Consider the following 19,985-nt stretch of genomic DNA (forward strand, 5'->3'; position numbering starts at 1 on the left):
CTCATGTTTCAGCTTTTGGTAGTTGAGTTTGGACTGCAGTTAGCGGCTTATACTTGCGTTCACGTTTGGAATATGCGTGCTATGAGCTATGTTCGACACCGGCTCGGAGTTTGTAGCAGTTTGGACTTGCCGTCGTACAGTTGCCGTTGGATTGTGAAGTTTGTTGCATTGCGGGATTTGTGGCATTGAAGATTACTCAACATGATTGATTGTATTTCCATTTCGTTGTCGCACATTGCCAACTATTGATACCATGGTATTGCTGGCTTGCAGGTAGCTTGACACTCATGCACTTGATTCAAGGATCGTGATGGTGTGTGAAGGCTCGATTAGTAATCGAGACAAACGGCCTAGCAGGTCTGCACCCAGCAGGTAATCGCTGTCATTCTGCAACACTACTACGACCTTAGGTTCATGGCCCGCACAGATAGGAGGCGTTGGTTGGTGGGATGGTTTCGAGATCCTCACTTTGGTCCAACCTTTTCCTGATTCCGCACAGCAGGTGAGATCTTTGTCATGGCTTGGAATCTACAGCATATCATGACTGGACTTACGTGTCAAAGGACTGCATTGTTGTTTTTAACAGGGAGCTTTGTCCATTGCAGCATATGGCTTGGTTCATGACCTGCTTTTGGCCTGTAACAAGGCTTGCTGTATTGGATGCTGTATTAAATTGGTCTATTGTAAAATGCAGGTTGTTTATGATGGTGGATGTGAGTTCACCTGCCGGCGGGGCTCATTGCAGAAGCAGCCAGTAGGAGTCGTTTGACATTATTGATTAACAGCTCTAGAACCAAATCTCTATGTCTTACAAAAGAGAGTTCTGTAACCACTGAATTATTTCTTGCAACTACAGTCTACCGTTGCATCTAAAGTTCACCAATCAGAGGTATTAAACAACAAAGGTACATGGCACTAATTGAAGGATTCCAGATAAGTTATCTTCACTAAACATTCTTCAATATATTCCTGGAATGTTTCTGCATGGTACCCTGTCACAAACATAGTTGATGTATATGCACAGAATGCCGGATACTAAAATAAAGAGTGCTAGCTGGATGCCAAGATTTACTGGATGGTTTGATGTTTTGCCAGGTATAATGACAGTTCACTCAGCACGGTGACGATGTATCCCGAACCCTCATCATCGCTTGATAATTTCGGATGCCAAGACCTGCGTAAAGAGGTTGAAGGGCTTTGGTCTTCAAAAGAAGAACATCCACATCTCCGCTTGTTTAGGCTAGCTGTATCAGATGCTTCCTCACAACAGGAGTATTTAATCCAGAGCCAACTAATAACAGCAGCAAGAGTAACTTTAATCTGTAACTTCATTTATTCAACTCCACACACTGTCATTAATGGATACATGATTTCTAGCATGACCAACTTTGATTCACTTTCTTGGATTTCATGCAGGTCATGTGCACATGGAGGGTGATTCGTTGAACAAAACCACATGATGGCCAACATTGAGTTTTACGACCATTCACGACACATGGCAATCCAAAAACAACAGTCAAAGATTAAGATTGAGAACGGAATCAGAATTGGGATTGGGGATATGGGGTTGAGTTGACTTTGGTCAGAGTTGACCAAAAAGTCAACGGTTGACCAAAGTCAACAGTTGGTCAACACACTCATTCTTTGTATTTTTTCCTGTAATGATCATGTAATGAATGACATTTCCTCACTTGAATGGACTTGGATTGGTATTTGAACTGAATGGCTCTTGAAATGAATTTAAAGTTATCTTATATGAATGAATGAATTTTGAACATGTATTGAAATAGAGTGAAATGGATATTACACTGACCGAATTAATCATGAGTGACACTCCAATGATAAACATGAAACAAAAGACTTAGAAAGGACCAAGATGTGCTGAACTACAACCTTCATAAACCAAACACTCGAATCAATGAACATGAGCATGGTAGATAGGAACACAACCAAGAACTCCACCCGGATGAACCAGGACCAAGAAGTTGCTGAATGCAAGTTGACCAAGCAAGGAGATCAAGCATCTTGAATGATGATGTACCCGTCGAACTAGGATTAGGAGGCCACAATATAGGAGCTTGACCTGATTAGGGTATGGAACCATGACCAAGTAAAGGCCTTTAAATCAGTGTCTTGATCCCTCCAGTAACCACCATTGACACCAGATTTAAGCATCATACCCAAACATCTCCACGCTAGGATTAGATTGGGGCCACCCCAAATTCGCTGAGAAATCCTAGTTTCCACTAGGTGTAAGAATAAAGCTCTGAATTCAAGTCACTACCATCTTGTGTTGAACCTTGCTTGTGTAGATGAAATGCATGCTCATGATGATATGCAAATGTTAATAACCTAAAAATGAAATGAATGTACAAAATGGTAGGGTGCAAATTTGAGGTGCTACAGCTGCCCCTATTCAATCAACTGGGAACCCGAACGGATGAGAGCAATGGCTGTCAGACTTTTGGGGTAAACAGGGATTGAATACCAAGAACCGTAGAAATTTGCACACTGCTGGGAAATCTTTCTGTTGTTTTTTTCTTTTCTATCTTCTCTTCAAAAGCACAACCACATCCAGACATCGACACACGATGACTGGGATCAGAAATCTCAACTAGATGCCAGCGGACAACTAGGAAAAACTCAACGTTTACCAAGACCAACGGAGAGGTAAATCAACTCTACTGGGGATAACCAGGAAAGGATACAACCATACGTCAGCGGACGCAATGGGAAAAACTCAACGTTTACCGAGACCAACGGAGAGGTAACCAATCATTAATGAATGAATGGAAAGAGAGATACAACCATACGTCAGCGGACGAAATGGGGAAAAACTCAACGTTTACCAAGACCAACGGAGAGGTAACCAATCATTAATGAATGAATGGAAAGAGAGATACAACCATACGTCAGCGGACGAAATGGGGAAAAACTCAACGTTTACCAAGACCAACGGAGAGGTAACCAGACATCATAGGATGAATGGGAAGGATAGTGATACAACCATACGTCAGCGGACGTAGTGGGAAAAACTCAACGTTTACCGAAACCAACGGAGAGGTAAATCCACGTGGGGATAGGTACAACTAGACGTCATAGGACGCATAGGGAAAAACTCAGCGTTTATCGAAACCAACGGGGAGGTAAATCAACTGGGGACGACCAGGACAACTCGACCAGACGTCATAGGACGAAAGGGAGACTCAACGTTTATCGACACCAACGGAGAAGGAGAAAACTCAACCAGACATCATAGGATGAAAGGGAGACTCAACGTTTATCGACACCAACGGAGAAGGAGAAAACTCAACCAGACATCATAGGATGAAAGGGAGACTCAACGTTTATCGACACCAACGGAGAAGGAGAAAACTCAACCAGACATCATAGGATGAAAGGGAGACTCGACCAGACGTCATCGGACGAAAGGGAGAAGGAGAAAGCCACTTCACGAGGGAAAGGCATCACAACCGGAAACCGAATAGGACGTCTACTGGGAATTCTGGCTGGGAATCAACCAGACATTAATGAATGACTGGGAAGAGGGTATACAATCAAACGTTCGCGGACGAATGAGAAAAACACAACGTTTATCGAAACCAACGCGGAGGTAGATCCACTGGGGGAAGGATACAACCAGACGTCATCGGACGACTAGGAAAAACTCGACGTTTATCGACACCAACGGAAAGGAGGAATATTTTGAGGGGAATCATCTGGTACTACCAAATGATCTGCGGGGAATAAGCAACTATACGTCATAGGACACATAGGAAAAACTCGACGTTTATCGACACCAACGGAGAGGAGTAATTTTCTGGGGACGACCCTGTGGGGAAAGATATCAACTATACGCCAACGGACGCGTAGGAAAAACTCGACGTTTATCGACACCAACGGAGAGGAGTAATCTTCACTAGGGAATGGGGACGTTACGAACATCGAAAGATGATGTTCACCGACATCAAAGCAAACCAGACACTTACGCATGACTGGGAAAGCACCGAAAGATGGTGTTTACCGACACCAAAGAAACAACACACGCGGGTGCTGACAGGATACCGACATCTTCATGTCTGGGCAAGGCCACGTACTGGCAGGGGATCTCGCTGGGGAGAAATATGCTTTCCTTTCACCAACGGATGAGGAAATAAACCTCTGTGGGGATCAATCCTGAATGCTGTCAGGAGCAACTGTGGCAAACGTGTTGTACAAGTTAAACAAACATCCGCCTCTGCCGGGGATACGGTCTGATCGGGTTAACACATGAATGCATATGTTTGAATTTTTCTATGACGTAATGCTCCACTTTGAATGGAAATGCTACGCGTTTTGAGGATGCAATGATTACTACATGCAAAATGCAAATGAACCCTGGCTACGGAGCCAAAGGATCAGGTACTCCAACTTGGCGGGGAGACTCTGACTGAGGAATACTCTGCGGGGAGAGCCTTCATCTGGGGATGCTTTGCGGAGAAAGCACCGACTTCTCACTCATGCTGGAGAAACAAAACTGTTGCCGGGAACAGGATAGACTTCGCTGGGGATATCCTTCACAGGATCCAATCCACTCGGGGACTCCACTTGGGAAGCACTCAATACTCCGCTGGGGAAGATAACACCAAGCAACTCTTCGGGGATGATACCCTCTGGAGTAATAAGATCACCTTACTGGAGAATGATATAGCACTTCACTGGGGAAGACTTAACCAAACCTCAGGTAGGACAACTCTGCTTCGGGGAATAACTTCCACTCCACTGGGGACGACCCACCCAATCCACAGGTAGACTAAACTCAGCTGGGGACGCCAATACCGATCTGTCACGGAAACTTGTCCACTCCACTGGTGGGATGAACTCTGCTGGAGAAATATTTCTGTGAAACCCGCTCCACTCGGGGAACTTGCTGAGGAAAACCCACACCACTCTGCTGAGGAGAACAACTCTGGTGGTGATGATAACACATCATATCATACTGGAGACAGACCTCCACAACCCTGCTGGGGAGAAGCACTCACGGCCGTGCTGGGGATAACAATATCACAAACCCAACTGCTGGGGGACAACATTCTCGTGACAAACTCCGCTGGGGGAACTCCTGGGGAAAACGTCTGCCAGGCACTCAGTGGGGAGCTCAGCTGGGGAAACCCGTCAACACAAGCCTGCTGGGGATAGGCAGTCCTTGATCTGCTGAGGAGAGAAGGCACTATCCATAGACACCCCTGCATGGGAATAAAGCTCTGACAGCTCTCAACTTGCTTGGGGAAGAAATACCTGCTGGGAAAATGCTCACAGATGACGACCTGCAAGACAATTCAACACAATGCCCCAAGGGTACATGGACAAGATATGCTCAAGTGTCCTCAACATTCAAAATGATTTTCAAATGTTTTATCCTTCTGCAAGTTATTGTTAAGCCTTCATGTTTTATTATATGCAATGTCTATCAAAAATTCGGACGTTTTTGCAAACAAAACAGTAAAATAAAAACAAGAGAGCTTTTTCTGAATAACGACTTTTATTGATTGAAAAAGTGCCTGAAAAGGCAAATACATTGGGAAGCAATTCCTAGAAAGAGGTAATTGCGCACAAAAGGAAAATAAACTATCCTAATGGCAATGTGAATACGGCATCCACTATTTCCCAATTCTGTTATAACCCACAGATCATCAGTTTTCCTCCCAACTCCTTGCTTTCTGAGAAGAACGACTGGACCGATCACATCTTTCGAGATGGCAGCTGACGAAGCGCTATGAGGTACAGATACCTCAGACTGTAGTCTTCGCTTTGATCCCTCTCTTGGCTGGATCGCCCTTTCGGGTTTTCAATCCACCGGGATACCCATTTTTGCCTAAGCCGCCCTTGCGGGTTTTCGACTTATCGGGTGTACGTATTCTTTTCACTTATATCCCTAATTTTTGCCCGAACCTTTTCTTTCTGTTTTTTGGTTCGCCGGGACGCCCATTTTTGCCTGGACTCTTTTGTTCTTTTTGTCCAGCGGGTCAATTTATGCGAAGTATTTTTTGACTACATCTGAGTTAACAGGGGACGGAAAATCTTCACCATCCATTGTTGTAAGCATCAAGGCTCCACCGGAGAAAACCTTCTTCACAACATATGGACCTTCATAATTAGGAGTCCACTTGCCCCTGTTATCTGTACCGGGAGGAAGGATTCTCTTCAAAACTAGATCACCAGTTTGAAATGTCCGAGGACGCACTTTCTGATCAAAGGCTCGCTTCATCCTTCTCTGATATAACTGCCCATGGCACACAGCTTCTAGCCGTCTCTCCTCGATAAGGCTTAACTCATTAAACCTTGTACGAATCCACTCGGCTTCGTCCAGCTTGACATCCAATAATACCCTCAGAGAAGGGATCTCCACTTCAACAGGCAGGACTGCTTCCATACCATACACAAGGGAGTACGGGGTTGCCCCGGTCGACGTACGCACTGAGGTACGGTATCCATGCAAAGCGAAAGGCAGCATCTCGTGCCAATCCTTGTACGTGACGACCATCTTTTGCACAATCTTCTTGATATTTTTATTAGCTGCCTCTACAGCACCATTCATCTTTGGTCTGTAAGGAGAAGAATTGTGATGTTCGATCTTGAAATCTCTGCAAAGCTCTTTCATCATCTTGTTATTGAGATTCGAACCATTGTCAGTGATGATTCTCTCAGGAACTCCGTAACGACAGATGATTTCTTTCTTGATGAATCGGGCAACCACTTGTTTGGTAACATTAGCATATGACGCTGCTTCTACCCACTTGGTGAAATAATCAATCGCAACCAGGATGAAGCGATGTCCATTCGAAGCAGTAGGCTCAATCTTCCCGATCATATCAATGCCCCACATAGCAAACGGCCAAGGCGAGTTCATGACATTCAACGGGCTTGGTGGTACATGCACCTTATCAGCATAGATCTGGCATTTATGACATTTCCGAGCGTACTTGAAGCAATCGGATTCCATAGTCATCCAGTAATAACCGGCTCTCAACAACTTCTTCGACATTGCATGACCACCAGCATGAGTACCAAACGAACCCTCGTGCACTTCTTGCATCAACATGTCTGCTTCGTGTCTATCCACGCATCTGAGCAAGACCATGTCGAAGTTCCTCTTGTACAGCACATCATCCTGATTCAAATAAAAGCTTCCAGCTAGCCTTCTCAGGGTTTTCTTATCATTCTTCGATGCACCTTCAGGATACTCCTAAGTCTTGAGGAAGTTCTTGATGTCATAATACCACGGCTTATCATCAATAGCATTCACAGACTCGGCTGCAAACACATACGCAGGCCTCTCGAGTCGATTCACAGCAATATGTGGCACATGATTCCACCAATGAACTTTTATCATGGAAGATAAAGTAGCCAAAGCGTCAGCCATCTGATTCTCATCCCGGGGGACATGATACAATTTCACCTTCTTGAAGAACGTCAGTATTCTTCTGGTGTAATCTCTATACGGAATCAAATGCGGCTGGTTCGTATTCCAATCTCCATTGACCTGATTGATCACTAGGGCAGAATCTCCAAATATGTCAAGTGTTTTGATCCTCAGATCAATGGCTTCTTCTATCCCCATGATACAAGCCTCATATTCAGCTTCGTTGTTGGTGACATCAAACGTCAATCTGGCAGAAAAAGGTATATGAGCACCTTTAGGATTGATCAGCACTGCACCAACACCATTACCATTCACATTGACAGCCCCATCAAACATCAAGGTCCACTTGTCGTCAGGATCCGGTCCTTCCTCGACAAGAGGCTCGTCACAATCTTTCATCTTTAGATACATGATGTCTTCATCAGGGAATTCAAACATCATAGGCTGATAATCGTCGATCGGTTGCTCGGCGAGATAGTCTGACAAAACACTACCTTTGATAGCCTTCTGAGACGTGTATTGGATATCATACTCTGTTAAGATCATCTGCCAACGGGCAACACGTCCGGTGAGAGCCGGCTTCTCAAAGATGTATTTGACTGGATCCATCTTAGAAATCAACAAGGTAGTATGGTTCAGCATATACTGCCTCAGTCGGCGAGCAGCCCAGGCCAAAGCACAGCAAGTTTTCTCAAGCTGTGAATATTTGATTTCACAGTCGGTAAACTTTTTGCTAAGGTAGTATATGGCATGCTCTTTTCGACCAGACTCGTCATGCTGTCCCAATACACACCCCATCGAAGTCTCGGTAACTGAGAGGTACATTATCAAGGGTCTCCCTGGAACCGGAGGGATCAGGATTGGAGGTTGCTGTAAATACCCTTTTATCTTGTCAAAAGCTTGCTGACAATCATCATTCCACTTGATTGCCTGATTCTTTCTAAGCAGTTTGAATATGGGTTCACACGTGGCAGTTAGGTGAGATATGAACCTTGCAATGTAATTCAATCTCCCCAAAAACCCACGAACCTGCTTTTCTGTTCTCGGTTCAGGCATTTCCTGAATAGCTTTGACTTTCGCTGGATCAACCTCAATCCCTTTCTCACTGACGATAAAGCCTAACAGCTTCCCTGATCTTACTCCAAACGTACACTTGTTTGGGTTCAGCCTCAGTTTGAACTTGACCAACCTGTCAAATAACTTCTGCAAATTAACCAGGTGCTCCTCTTCTGTCTGCGACTTCGCAATCATATCATCCACATACACCTCAATCTCTTTGTGCATCATGTCATGAAAGAGAGTCGTCATAGCCCTCTGATAGGTAGCACCGGCATTCTTCAACCCAAATGGCATCACCTTATAGCAGAACGTGCCCCAAGGCGTAATGAATGTCGTCTTTTCCATGTCTTCTGGCGCCATCTTGATCTGATTATAGCCCGAGAAACCATCCATGAAAGAGAATACCGAGGATTTAGCCGTATTATCCACCAATACATCAATGTGAGGTAATGGGAAATCATCTTTCGGACTGGCCCTATTCAAATCCCGGTAATCGACACACATCCTGACTTTGCCATCCTTCTTCGGCACAGGAACGATGTTGGCAACCCACGGCGGGTAAGTTGTTACTGACAAGAAACCAGCATCGAACTGCTTCCGAACCTCTTCCTTGATTTTCACTGCCATGTCAGGACTCGTTCTACGAAGCTTCTGCTTGACCGAAGGACAATCATCTTTGAGAGGTAGTCTATGAACCACAATATCAGTATTCAGCCCAGGCATATCTTGATAAGACCAGGCGAATATCTCCATGTACTCTCTCAGCATCTCAATCAACCTGCTCTTGACCTCAGGTTTCAAAGCGGCCCCGATCTTAATCTCCCTTCTGGCGTCCTCAGTACCAAGATTCACAATCTCCAATTCCTCCTGATGAGGTTGGATGACCCTTTCCTCCTGCTTCAACAACCTAGCCAATTCTTTCGGGAGTTCACTGTCTTCATCACTCTCCTCTTCAGCTTGGTAGATGGGATTGTCGAAATCATACTGAGCCATAGCAGATTTGTTCATAGTGGATGCCATAAGATCATTTCTGCATGTTGATGCTTTATTTTAGAAAAGATTTCAGGAAAGTCACAAAAAACAAAAACATTGCCATTTTTATTTTTTTGAAAAATGAAAAACAAAATAGAAAGACAGGGATCACAAAATTGTTTGCAAAACGTCCTTTATTAATGATAAACAATGAAAACATGTGGCCCTACAATGAACCACTACGTCTTGGGCAGAACGTAGGGTTTTGTGCAGAATGAGAAAAAACAAAAGAAAATTACTCTGTCTGAAGAGTAACTTGGACCATATCCTCTGTCGTCCAGTTGTTGATCACTTCCCCTGGCGCACTTGGGCGGACCCAGCAGTCGAGATCGCAATCGCTGTCGACATCTTCACCCTCAGTAGCAAAGACATCACCATGATTCATCAGCCCAGCGCTGGTGAAGGTACTTGGACCTGCTGCCCCCTGCTCTGCTCGGAGAGGCTCATAACCAATGCCAAATTTGTCCTCTTTGACCGGCAAGTCCACCATCTTGCCCCAGCCCTCAGCTCTACCAGAATTAACCACTTCCTGAGCTTGCTTGTAAGAAGTGATCGAAGCACCTGGCTTCCTCTGCTCAGCATAGGCAACCTTCTCGAGCGCCACGGTCTCAAACGCCTGGCACAAAGTCTCGTGGATCTCGCCATCCACCTCAACATACTTAAATGAGGACAGATGACTCACCAAGATGTCTTCTTCACCGCATACGGTCACAATCTGACCGTTCCATACGTATTTGAGTTTCTGGTGGAGAGTCGACGAGACCGCTCCTGCTGCATGGATCCATGGACGCCCCAGAAGGCAACTGTAAGCAGGCTGGATGTCCATGACGTAGAAGACAATGTCAAACTCCTCCGGACCGATCCTTATAGGCAGAGTGATTTCACCAAAGACAGAGCGCTTGGATCCATCGAATGCACGCACAACCAGGTCACTCGGCGTCAGCACAACCCCTTCAATCGGTATCTTCTTCAATATTTGCTTAGGCAACACGTTCAACGAAGACCCGGTGTCCACCAAGACATGTGACAGCACAGCCCCCTTACACTCCATGGTGATGTGCAAGGCCTTGTTGTGATTCCGCCCCTCAGGTGTCAAATCAAGATCTGTGAACCCCACGCCGTGTCGGGTAGTCACGTTAGCAATTACACCTTCAAGCTGATTGACAGAAATCTCCTGAGGTACATACGCCATGTTTAACATCTTCAGCAAGGCGTCCCTATGTGCCTCAGAACACAACAGCAGAGAAAGAATGGAGATTTTGGAGGGAGTTTGATTGAGCTGATCTACGATCTTGTAGTCACTCTTCTTTATAATCCGCATAAATTCCTCCACATCCTTTTCAAACGAGCCACCAGGCACATTTGTTTGAGCAGGACCTTCATCAACAACGGCCTGTTTGCCCTTAGCTTTAACAGATGCCTCAGCATTGGCATCCCTCAACTGTTGAGGCGCAAACAGCCTACCGCTACGGGTAAAGCCTCCGGGTCCACCCACATTGTCCACAGCAGTACTCACAACGACCGGAGCTTTACTGGCAGGTGCAAAAATCGTCACAGGCGCTTGATTCGAAAGCTTGACCCTGTTCTCAGCCCTCCTGTTGCTTCGGTAGGCATTGTCATACCTCCAAGGCACAGCATTGTTATTCTCGGCCCTTCTAACCGGAGCGACGATGGTTGTAGGAATATTGGTGGAAACTGGTGTAGAAATGGTAACCGGAGTACCACTATTTGTAGGTGCACGTCCTTCAGACGGCTTGAAGAAGATAGTGACGGTAGCCACTGCCCCATGACCTCTGTTATCAGCCCTACTAAACTGAACACGGCCCTGATCCATCAAACCCTGGATACCGGCCCTCAGTAATTCACATCCATCAGCTGACTCTGCACAGCCCAAACAGTCTCTATCACAGCCCGGATGAACACCACTATTCAGCAGACGGTCTTTGACAACCAACAGAGAAGTCCGAATCTCTTCAACACTGATCACCAGATCTCCGGATTCGACCCCTTCAATATAATTTACCCTATGAGCACCATGCGTAGGCATAGGGTTGTTCACAACATTCGGCACAGGTGAGAAATTGATCGTCTTAGAATCGATCAGGTCTTGGACTTTATGCTGGAAAGCCCGACATTTCTCGATATGATGTCCTGGTGCCCCAGAATGGAAATCGCACCGGACGTTTGCATCATACCCGGGTGGTAGAACAGTTGGTGGAGCCATGGTCCTTAATTCCACAAAGCCCAACTTGAGCAGTTCAGGCAAAAGCTCAGCATACGACATAGGCAACGGGTCAAACCTTCTGTCAGGTTGCAGCCTCTGCCTCGGCTGATAAGGACGTTGTTGCTGTTGTTGTTGTCTCGGTTGTTGAGGAGGTGGACGTTGCTGCGGCGCAGGGATGGTCACTGCAGCAACCTGTCTATATTGATGCTGATTTCTGTTCGGCCCCCGGCGATGTTGAACAGCACTGGTTTCACCTTCTCTACGGCGAGGTGCCCCAGAGAAAGGTTTCTTTGATGAAGAGGAACCCGCATCATTGATCTTCCCGGCCTTGATCAAACTCTCGGTCCTTTCACCACAAATTACCACATCAGAGAAGCTTCCGAATGGGCAACTCCCCATTCGGTCCATGAACACTCCCTGCAGTGTGCCAATGAACATATCAGTCAACTCCCTTTCCAGCATAGGGGGTTGAACTCTGGCAGCCAGCTCACGCCACCTCTGGGCATATTCTTTGAAGCTTTCGTTATTTTTTTGGCACAGACTCTGCAGCTGAGTCCTGCTCGGTGCCATATCCATGTTGTGTTTATATTGTCTGAGAAAAGCTTCTCCCAGATCCCTCCAGCATCGGATAGAGTCTCGTTTGAGTTCCATGTACCAATCTAAAGATGCCCCAGATAGGCTATCTTGAAAGAAGTACATCCACATTTTCTCGTCATCTGTATATGCCGAGATCTTCCGATAATAAGCCTGCACGTGAGTGCGAGGGCAAGAAGTACCGTTGTACTTGTCAAAGGTGGGCGCTTTGAATTTGTGGGGAATCCTCAGACCTTCCACTAACCCCATGTTTGTGACATCGAACCCAAGAGAGTTCTGGCATTCCATTGCCCGTATCTTTTCAGCCAGGGCATCGACCTTACGATCCCTATCTTCATTTCTAGCAACATCACCATCGTCCTCACCCATCATTGTGAACATGTCCTCTTGTCTATCAACAAAAGGAGCTGGATGACGTGCCGGAGCCCGGGTAGCTCTGGCGTTAACCTCTGCAGCAAGAGGCTGACCATCAACCCTTATACCCCTGAGTTCTTCTCCAGTGGCGTAACCATAACCAGGAGCGGCAGCAACGTTGACATTCTCATAACCAGGTGGAGCAATAGGTGAACCATGGTTAGACGCCTGAATAACCGTTTCCTGTCTCTGAACCAAAGCACGGAGCTCCTCCTGACCCTGAGCAACCCCTTGCATCATTGTCAAAAATTGGGCCATGTTCGCCCTCATTTCAGCCATCTCAGCCTGAACCTGATCCATGCTTCTTCGCTGATTGAGTCTTGTGGAGTACCGGTGTGGTCGCTGATCAGCTATCCTGCCTGACACAGGAATCAGAGTGAGAAGTCGGCACACGAACACCTGTTATGCAAATGTTATGATATGATGCTAATGCATATGATGCACATGATAATGATCATCTCTCAAGCATTCAAAGAGCCTGATTCATCTCAAGAAATGACAACCTGCAACAACACAAAGCAACAGGGAGATACAGAATCATCATACAACAGAGTGATGAATACAGAAAACTCTCATCTATAAATGAGCAACTGGATCATACAACAAAGATCCAAATATCCAACAAAGTACAACAAATGAATCCCACCCAACAAGCCTGGGGGTGATTCAAAACATAACATCAGGAGAATACAAGCTAAGACAAGCTACTTCCAGGAATGAGCGTCTTCAAGTAGTGACACTGGTCTATCAACAGTTCACACTCTGAACATTCTGGCAAGGGAGTGATCTTCTCTTTCAACTGTCTTCTAAGCTCCATAACCTCGGCCCTTAGCTGGGTCTCTGATGCAAGTCTCTGGTCGACTTCTTTCTTCATCTGGATATCTTTGGCTCTGAGTTGCTTCTCCAAGTCTCTGATCTTCTTCAGATGACCGGCTTCAGCTCTCTGCAATCTCAAACACTCTCTGTGCTCTGCATCTAGCAAGGTCTCCATCTCTGAATAAGATCTCTTCTTACTCCTTATTTCCCCAACATCTGCACTCTGGATGTCTCTGAGTTGATGAGACAGGTTCAGCTTTTCAGCTTTGGCTTGGTACAACTCCATCTGGGCATCCTGCTCTTTCTCCTTCAGGCGACGGCTCTCCATCAGAGCTTGCTTGTACTGCTCAGCGGGCACAGTATCAGCAAGAATCAAGGGTGGTTGCACTTGCAACGGATTCATCCTATCATAGGGCAGCAATAAAGTTTCCACTCTCTTCTTCACCCAATCTGTGTAATCAGGCATAGCAATGGCAAACTTCTTCCCCAAAATGGATCCATCTCTGACACCAATGGACTTCCAGGCTCTTCCAATCTGCTCCAATCTAACAGGGTCATTTTTCTTCTCAAAATACACACTCTCAGCTATCTCAGCTTCAAGTGGCCTTCTACTCATAATGAATCCCAACTGGCGAAGGGAAAGAACTGGGTTGTAATTGATGCAACCCTTGGTCCCCACAAGTGGCACGTTCCGGAATTCTCCACAACTCATAATAACATCTCGCACATCCATCCGGTATGACTGCCATCTGATATCATATGAAGTGAGAGACATCACCCTCTGAGTCCACCTATAAGTGCTCTGAGCATCGACAAACGGCCCACTGACTGGTAGGAGAGACATGAACCATCTGAGCAACAGTGGGAGACAACACCTGATGGCCCCACCCTTACCATGCCTACTGTGGATAGCATAGTAAGTGTCAGCTAACAGAGTAGGAACTGGATTCCTTCCAATGAAGATGCAGACTGCAGCATAGTCAATAAAGTTGGGCATACTAGGAAACAGGACGATCCCATAGATCATCACAGCAAGCTGGGCATGAAAAGCTCCCCAATTCCCCTTCTCTGCTTCTCCTCTGGCAACTCTCAGCAGAAACTTCAAGGGTAGACCCACAACGTCCCCATTGGTCTTCCAACTATCACTGATATCTCGGACACTTAGATGCAAAGCCCTAGCAATAACCCTGAAGTCAACCTCCTTCGGTACGTCCAGGAAAGGAACCTGATGCCGAACAGGGACACCCAACAGAATGGAGTACTCCTCGAGAGTAAGCGCCAACTGATAGTCCTGGAAAGTGAAACATCTAAGCTCTGGGTCATAGAACTGAAGAAGCGTCTGTAACGGTACCGGGTCGACTACCATCTTTAATAGAGTCAGAATATCCCCATACTGATCCACAAACCCCCTCAGACGATCACTGGTCACAAGACTACTCAACTCAATCAGAGATGTCAAAGGCTCACGGTGGAAAATGTAGGAACAAGTCTTCCGCTTCGGCTCGGGAACTGTTGTCATCTCTATCAATGAATCAAGCTCTGGAATGTACCTGAGAAATGATATGCATGCAAGGATTAGTTTCTTCTTTTTTTTTTCACATTTTTTTTTCATTGCATTTCTTTCGAAAAATAAACATGCTATGATGCACATGATGCAGACACGACTGGCAAGCTGTGCATCTCTGGGCACAGGATCAAAACTTCGGCTTGAATTCTGATCGCAAACATCTGAAACCCAAAGTCAACTGGTCAACTGTCGTCTGAACCCAATCTGATGAACTGAGTCACCAACAGGAACACACTGAGTCACCAACAGTCACCAACAATCACCATCTGTACCTGTTAAAATGATCATTCCCTCCCCACTCACGGGTGTCATCTAGGCCAGGGTAAGGTCGAGAGAAACGCAGGATAAACAACCCTTTCAAGAATATCATCCTGTGCACACCAGATGTATGCACCGATAATACCCCATCAGAGTCTGAACTGCTCGTGATATCAATGTTCCGCTAAGTGGCGTACACCACCCGCTTCCCATGAATCACTCTATTCCTAGGTTTCCTAGATTGCACTCATAGCCTGGGTATTGGGCCTTTTACCTCGAGTAACTCCCACCCCCAATCAGAGAAAACACAGCCAGCACAACAGATGAAATGAATGAATGCAAACATTAATGCACACATTGAATGCAAACAGTAAATGAAATGAATGCAATAGATAAAGCAGCATATAGCAACCAAAGCCCTAACCTAGAGAACGCTAGGAGAGACTCGCTTAGGGAAGAAGGACCAGCACAGGTCAACTTCTCTAGATGTCCCCAGCAGAGTCGCCAGCTGTCGCATTACGCGAAAAACCGGCGGGAAAACAAGAACAACAGAGCCGCCACCGTGCGTTATTTATCCCAAAAGAGGGAAAGGAAACGCTCAGAGTAAACCTGGAAAAGACGTGGTCTCGCGACCAAAGAGAATGGGATCGGGAGTCGGTTATGCGAAGGGAAGGTGTTAGCACCCCTACGCATCCGTCGTACTCGACGGGATCCACGCACAATAGGAAGGAAAAATGGTTGCTAAAAAACACTGCTCAAATAAACATCTACACAGGCTGAAAGAGACGAAAGAGACTGACTGAAACTGACTCGGCAGGATATCGCATCCTGGGCCTACTTAGTCTATCAAGCATAGACATCAGAGTCTAAGTAGTTCGGACCGGGGAAAACAACACATGCTCGCTAGGATGTCGCATCCTGTGCATACGTATCTCCTTTGGACGAAGGAGAATCAGAGCATTCGTAGCTCGGCTGACACGCACACAAACAGAAACAGGCAAAGGCAAACGTGGAGCCTGAATGCCAATCACTGGACTTACATCAGCATCCGAACCAAAAACGCACTCAAAAGGGCAAACATGGAGCCCGACAACCAATTGATGGAATTATGTCAGCATCCGAACCCAAAACACACTCAAAAGGGCAAACATGGAGCCCGACAACCAATTGATGGAATTATGTCAGCATCCGAACCCAAAACACACAACAGCATGCAACAAGAAGAAGGGTCTCGATTGCAACTAGGGCAAGAGAAGGGGAAGGTCTCAATCGCAACGAGGGCGAGAGAAAAGAATTAGTGTTAGTTGTTAGTCAAACTCGACAAGACATCGCATCTCGTGCCTACGTATCTCATCTGGACATGAGAATCAGAGTTGCCGTAGTTCGGCTAAACTATTCCTGTTGGTTTGTGTTTTTTAAGTGGACAACGTCACTACGCAATCTACCTGATGCTCGACCTTTGGAGACTTACTCACCTGTAGTAGAAGGAGTTGACGTATCCTTAAGAGGGGATAATGTTTGTTTGTGTTTTAGGAAAGCACAAGCAAGAAAGGAAGTCCTATACGAAGGAACCGTGCTACCTTAATTGTCATGCAAATGAGACTACGCGGAGTCTAGCAAACCTAGGGGATACAATCACACCACACAAACATATACAACATGAAATAAACACACCAGCAAGGGGCTCAAACATTAGGGCTAGGCTTTAGTCGAGGGGTCATATCAACCTCAACAAACAAGCCTCTGTATCGGGGTCAGGTTAGCTCTTAACCTTGCCATTGAGGGGCTAAGGTGAAGCCAGATGAAAGGTGATGAGGGGTGTGCCTCATTGCTTCTATCTCAAGTCAGAGAGAGCATCAGACAAGGGAGCGTGGGTCCAGAATGGGGGGACCCTTCTACGCTCAGGACATAGACTCGACTGTACAATGTACAAGATCTTGGGCTTGGATCTCAATGCTACAACCATGCAATGGGAGCAAGGAGAAGACTCACAGAATAGTGGGGGATAGATTGCTTATCCCTACCTTCCACCAATTGCCTCAAATGAGGACTTTCCCTGCTTAGGACAAATATAAACATACACAAGCATTGCCTCTTAAGGAGGACTTCAGACAATTTGCCCGGCCCGGTAACAGCCGGGTCTCCAGACTACATGAAGTCAGAAACGTCATACCTCGGTGCAAATTGCTTAGCAAGCAAAGCAAAGCAATATTAGCAACTTAATGTACCTGTGTGAATAGCTAACTAGTCAGTACACAATTCAAACAAACAATCAACAGTCAATATCACACAAACAGACAAATCCAATCAGACAACAATGAGCGATCCATGAACACAAGTGAATCCCCCATTAAGGCCTACAAAACACACAATTGTTAGCCAACAACAACAAATGGTTAAGCTCAAATGAAGGAGCATCATCACTCATGGAGATGCATTCTTGAACCTGAAATCACAATTCAAATGATAAGTCCAAACCACTAGGTCGAAGCCTAGGGTCAACAGAGGGAAAAAATCCAGAACAGAAGCTGATACTCCACATGAAGCTCATTTACTCAGGTGATAATATGTCCTAAAATTAAGGGAGCATGCAAAATTGAATTATTTCTAAGCCTAGGGGTAGAATAGTCATTTCACAGTTAGGGAGTAATATTGGACTAAAATTCTATTCTAAGTAAGTCCTATTTAAAGTCAATTAGAACTAAACTAAATTTAACAATTTAAAAAAACCAAGAGATTACCTAATATTTCTTTTTAATATTTTCACAATTAATCTCTAATCCTAAAGTCGTTTGAATCCTAGTATTTCTAAATTAATTCTAAAATTAATTTCTAATTCTAACAGCCTATCTAAAGATATTCTAATCCTAATTTCTCTAATCATATTCTAATCCTAATTATCCCTAGAAATGCTTATAACAATGTCTAATTAAAATCTCTATCTAATTAACTCTAATATTTTCAGTTTTTTTTCTAAATCATTATCTAATATCCTACATACTTAATCCTAAAATCAACATTTCTAATAAGTCTCTAAAAACTCCTAATCAAACATCACCTATTAAACTTCTAAATCAAGATTAACAATTAAATCTACACAGCAAATCAGGATGGACCTAACTGGAAAATAATAAGCCCAATCGCATGGGGGTGTACTGGTCATTGGATGGTGTGTGGGAGAAACTCGCTATGGTCTGGGCCCAAGCGGGATCTTCAACGATCGGAAACAGAGGACACATGCAATGGTAGAAAAGAAGATTCCACAAAACGCAAATGGAACAAAAGCCTGAGCCGCCGTCGCGTTCTCCGCCATATCACTGATCGCGCCGTCGTCGCGGCTCCAGGAGGAAGAAGATGAATCCGATTTGTCATCGTAATCGCCATAGGTGATGGCTCGGTCCAAGCGAAGAGAAAAACGAATACGATCAATGCGCGCTCTCATCCACATCTCGCGACAGCTCAATAATCATTCGGCAGAGGATTCGTTCTTTAATCAGTTATCGGATTCGAATTCGAATCGATCCAGTATCGGTAAAGCTCGTGCCGTCAAATTCGACTCGATTCGTCTCCGTATGAACAAACAGGAATGAGTGATATCGGAAGCAGATTAGGGACTTACCGAGTGAAGCGATGATTGGATCCTCGGTCAACTCTTCTTCTTCTTCCTTTCTTGGAGCGATTCCGGTGAGATGTTGATTGTTGACGGTGAAGGTGTCGTGAATCTGTTACGGTGGTTGAAGATTCTACGAGGATGATCGGAGGTTGGTACAGTGAATGCGGTTGAAGAACCGAGGTGGAAGAGGAGGTTGAAGTGGTGGCTTAGCTCTGCCGTGTGGAGCTTCGAATGATGAAGCTCCCACAACAATGGAGGATGAGCGTGTGCTGAAGGTGAGGATTGAGTGCAGAAGCTTCTGGGAATCAGGGAAAAATCGTTCGAACCCAATGATTGGCAATGATTGCAGCTTATATAGCACAATCCCAAGGGCAAATTGGAGAATTAAGCATGAATCATCCAGCTGGCACCTGAGTGAACGAGAAGGTGAGTTTCTACATCGTGAATTAAGTCACGTGTTATTTTTCACAAGTTTACTCTCTAATCCATTGGCTTCAAATTCTTCGATCCACTGTGGATAACTGTTATTGAACCAAACTGATTTGGACTGTTGCTTAACTTCCTGAACTGCTCTTTCATGAACTGTTTATTATTTTGAAACTCATTGCCTTGAACTGAACTGCTTTTTTTGGATTAGATGTCTGTGTTGGTATGCTTAGACAACTTGCTCTGTTTCTGCAGGTTTTCTTGGTTTTGATCTCTTGGCTTTTCACGTGCCGTCTTGTTTTTTTCAATTTTCTTTTGGCTTGGTGCTGCTGCGTGCCGCTCATGTTTCAGCTTTTGGTAGTTGAGTTTGGACTGCAGTTAGCGGCTTATACTTGCGTTCACGTTTGGAATATGCGTGCTATGAGCTATGTTCGACACCGGCTCGGAGTTTGTAGCAGTTTGGACTTGCCGTCGTACAGTTGCCGTTGGATTGTGAAGTTTGTTGCATTGCGGGATTTGTGGCATTGAAGATTACTCAACATGATTGATTGTATTTCCATTTCGTTGTCGCACATTGCCA

General features: G+C 45.3%; 1 long non-coding RNA gene across 2 annotated transcripts; it reads left to right on the forward strand.

Annotated features, from left to right (window-relative positions):
- The first annotated feature begins 241 nt into the window (after positions 1 to 241).
- On the forward strand, positions 242 to 1,665 carry LOC127085549 (uncharacterized). 2 transcript variants are annotated; one of them, XR_007789171.1, is made up of 3 exons: positions 242 to 502; positions 695 to 1,322; positions 1,417 to 1,665. It is a non-coding gene; the product is annotated as an uncharacterized LOC127085549 (long non-coding RNA). The 2 variants fall into 2 exon arrangements; XR_007789172.1 differs by having other exon boundaries at positions 243 to 502; positions 695 to 1,309.
- Positions 1,666 to 19,985: the final 18,320 nt, after the last annotated feature.

Source organism: Lathyrus oleraceus, chromosome 5 (genome assembly GCF_024323335.1).
Source record: "Lathyrus oleraceus cultivar Zhongwan6 chromosome 5, CAAS_Psat_ZW6_1.0, whole genome shotgun sequence".
Classification (NCBI taxonomy): Eukaryota; Viridiplantae; Streptophyta; class Magnoliopsida; order Fabales; family Fabaceae; genus Lathyrus; species Lathyrus oleraceus.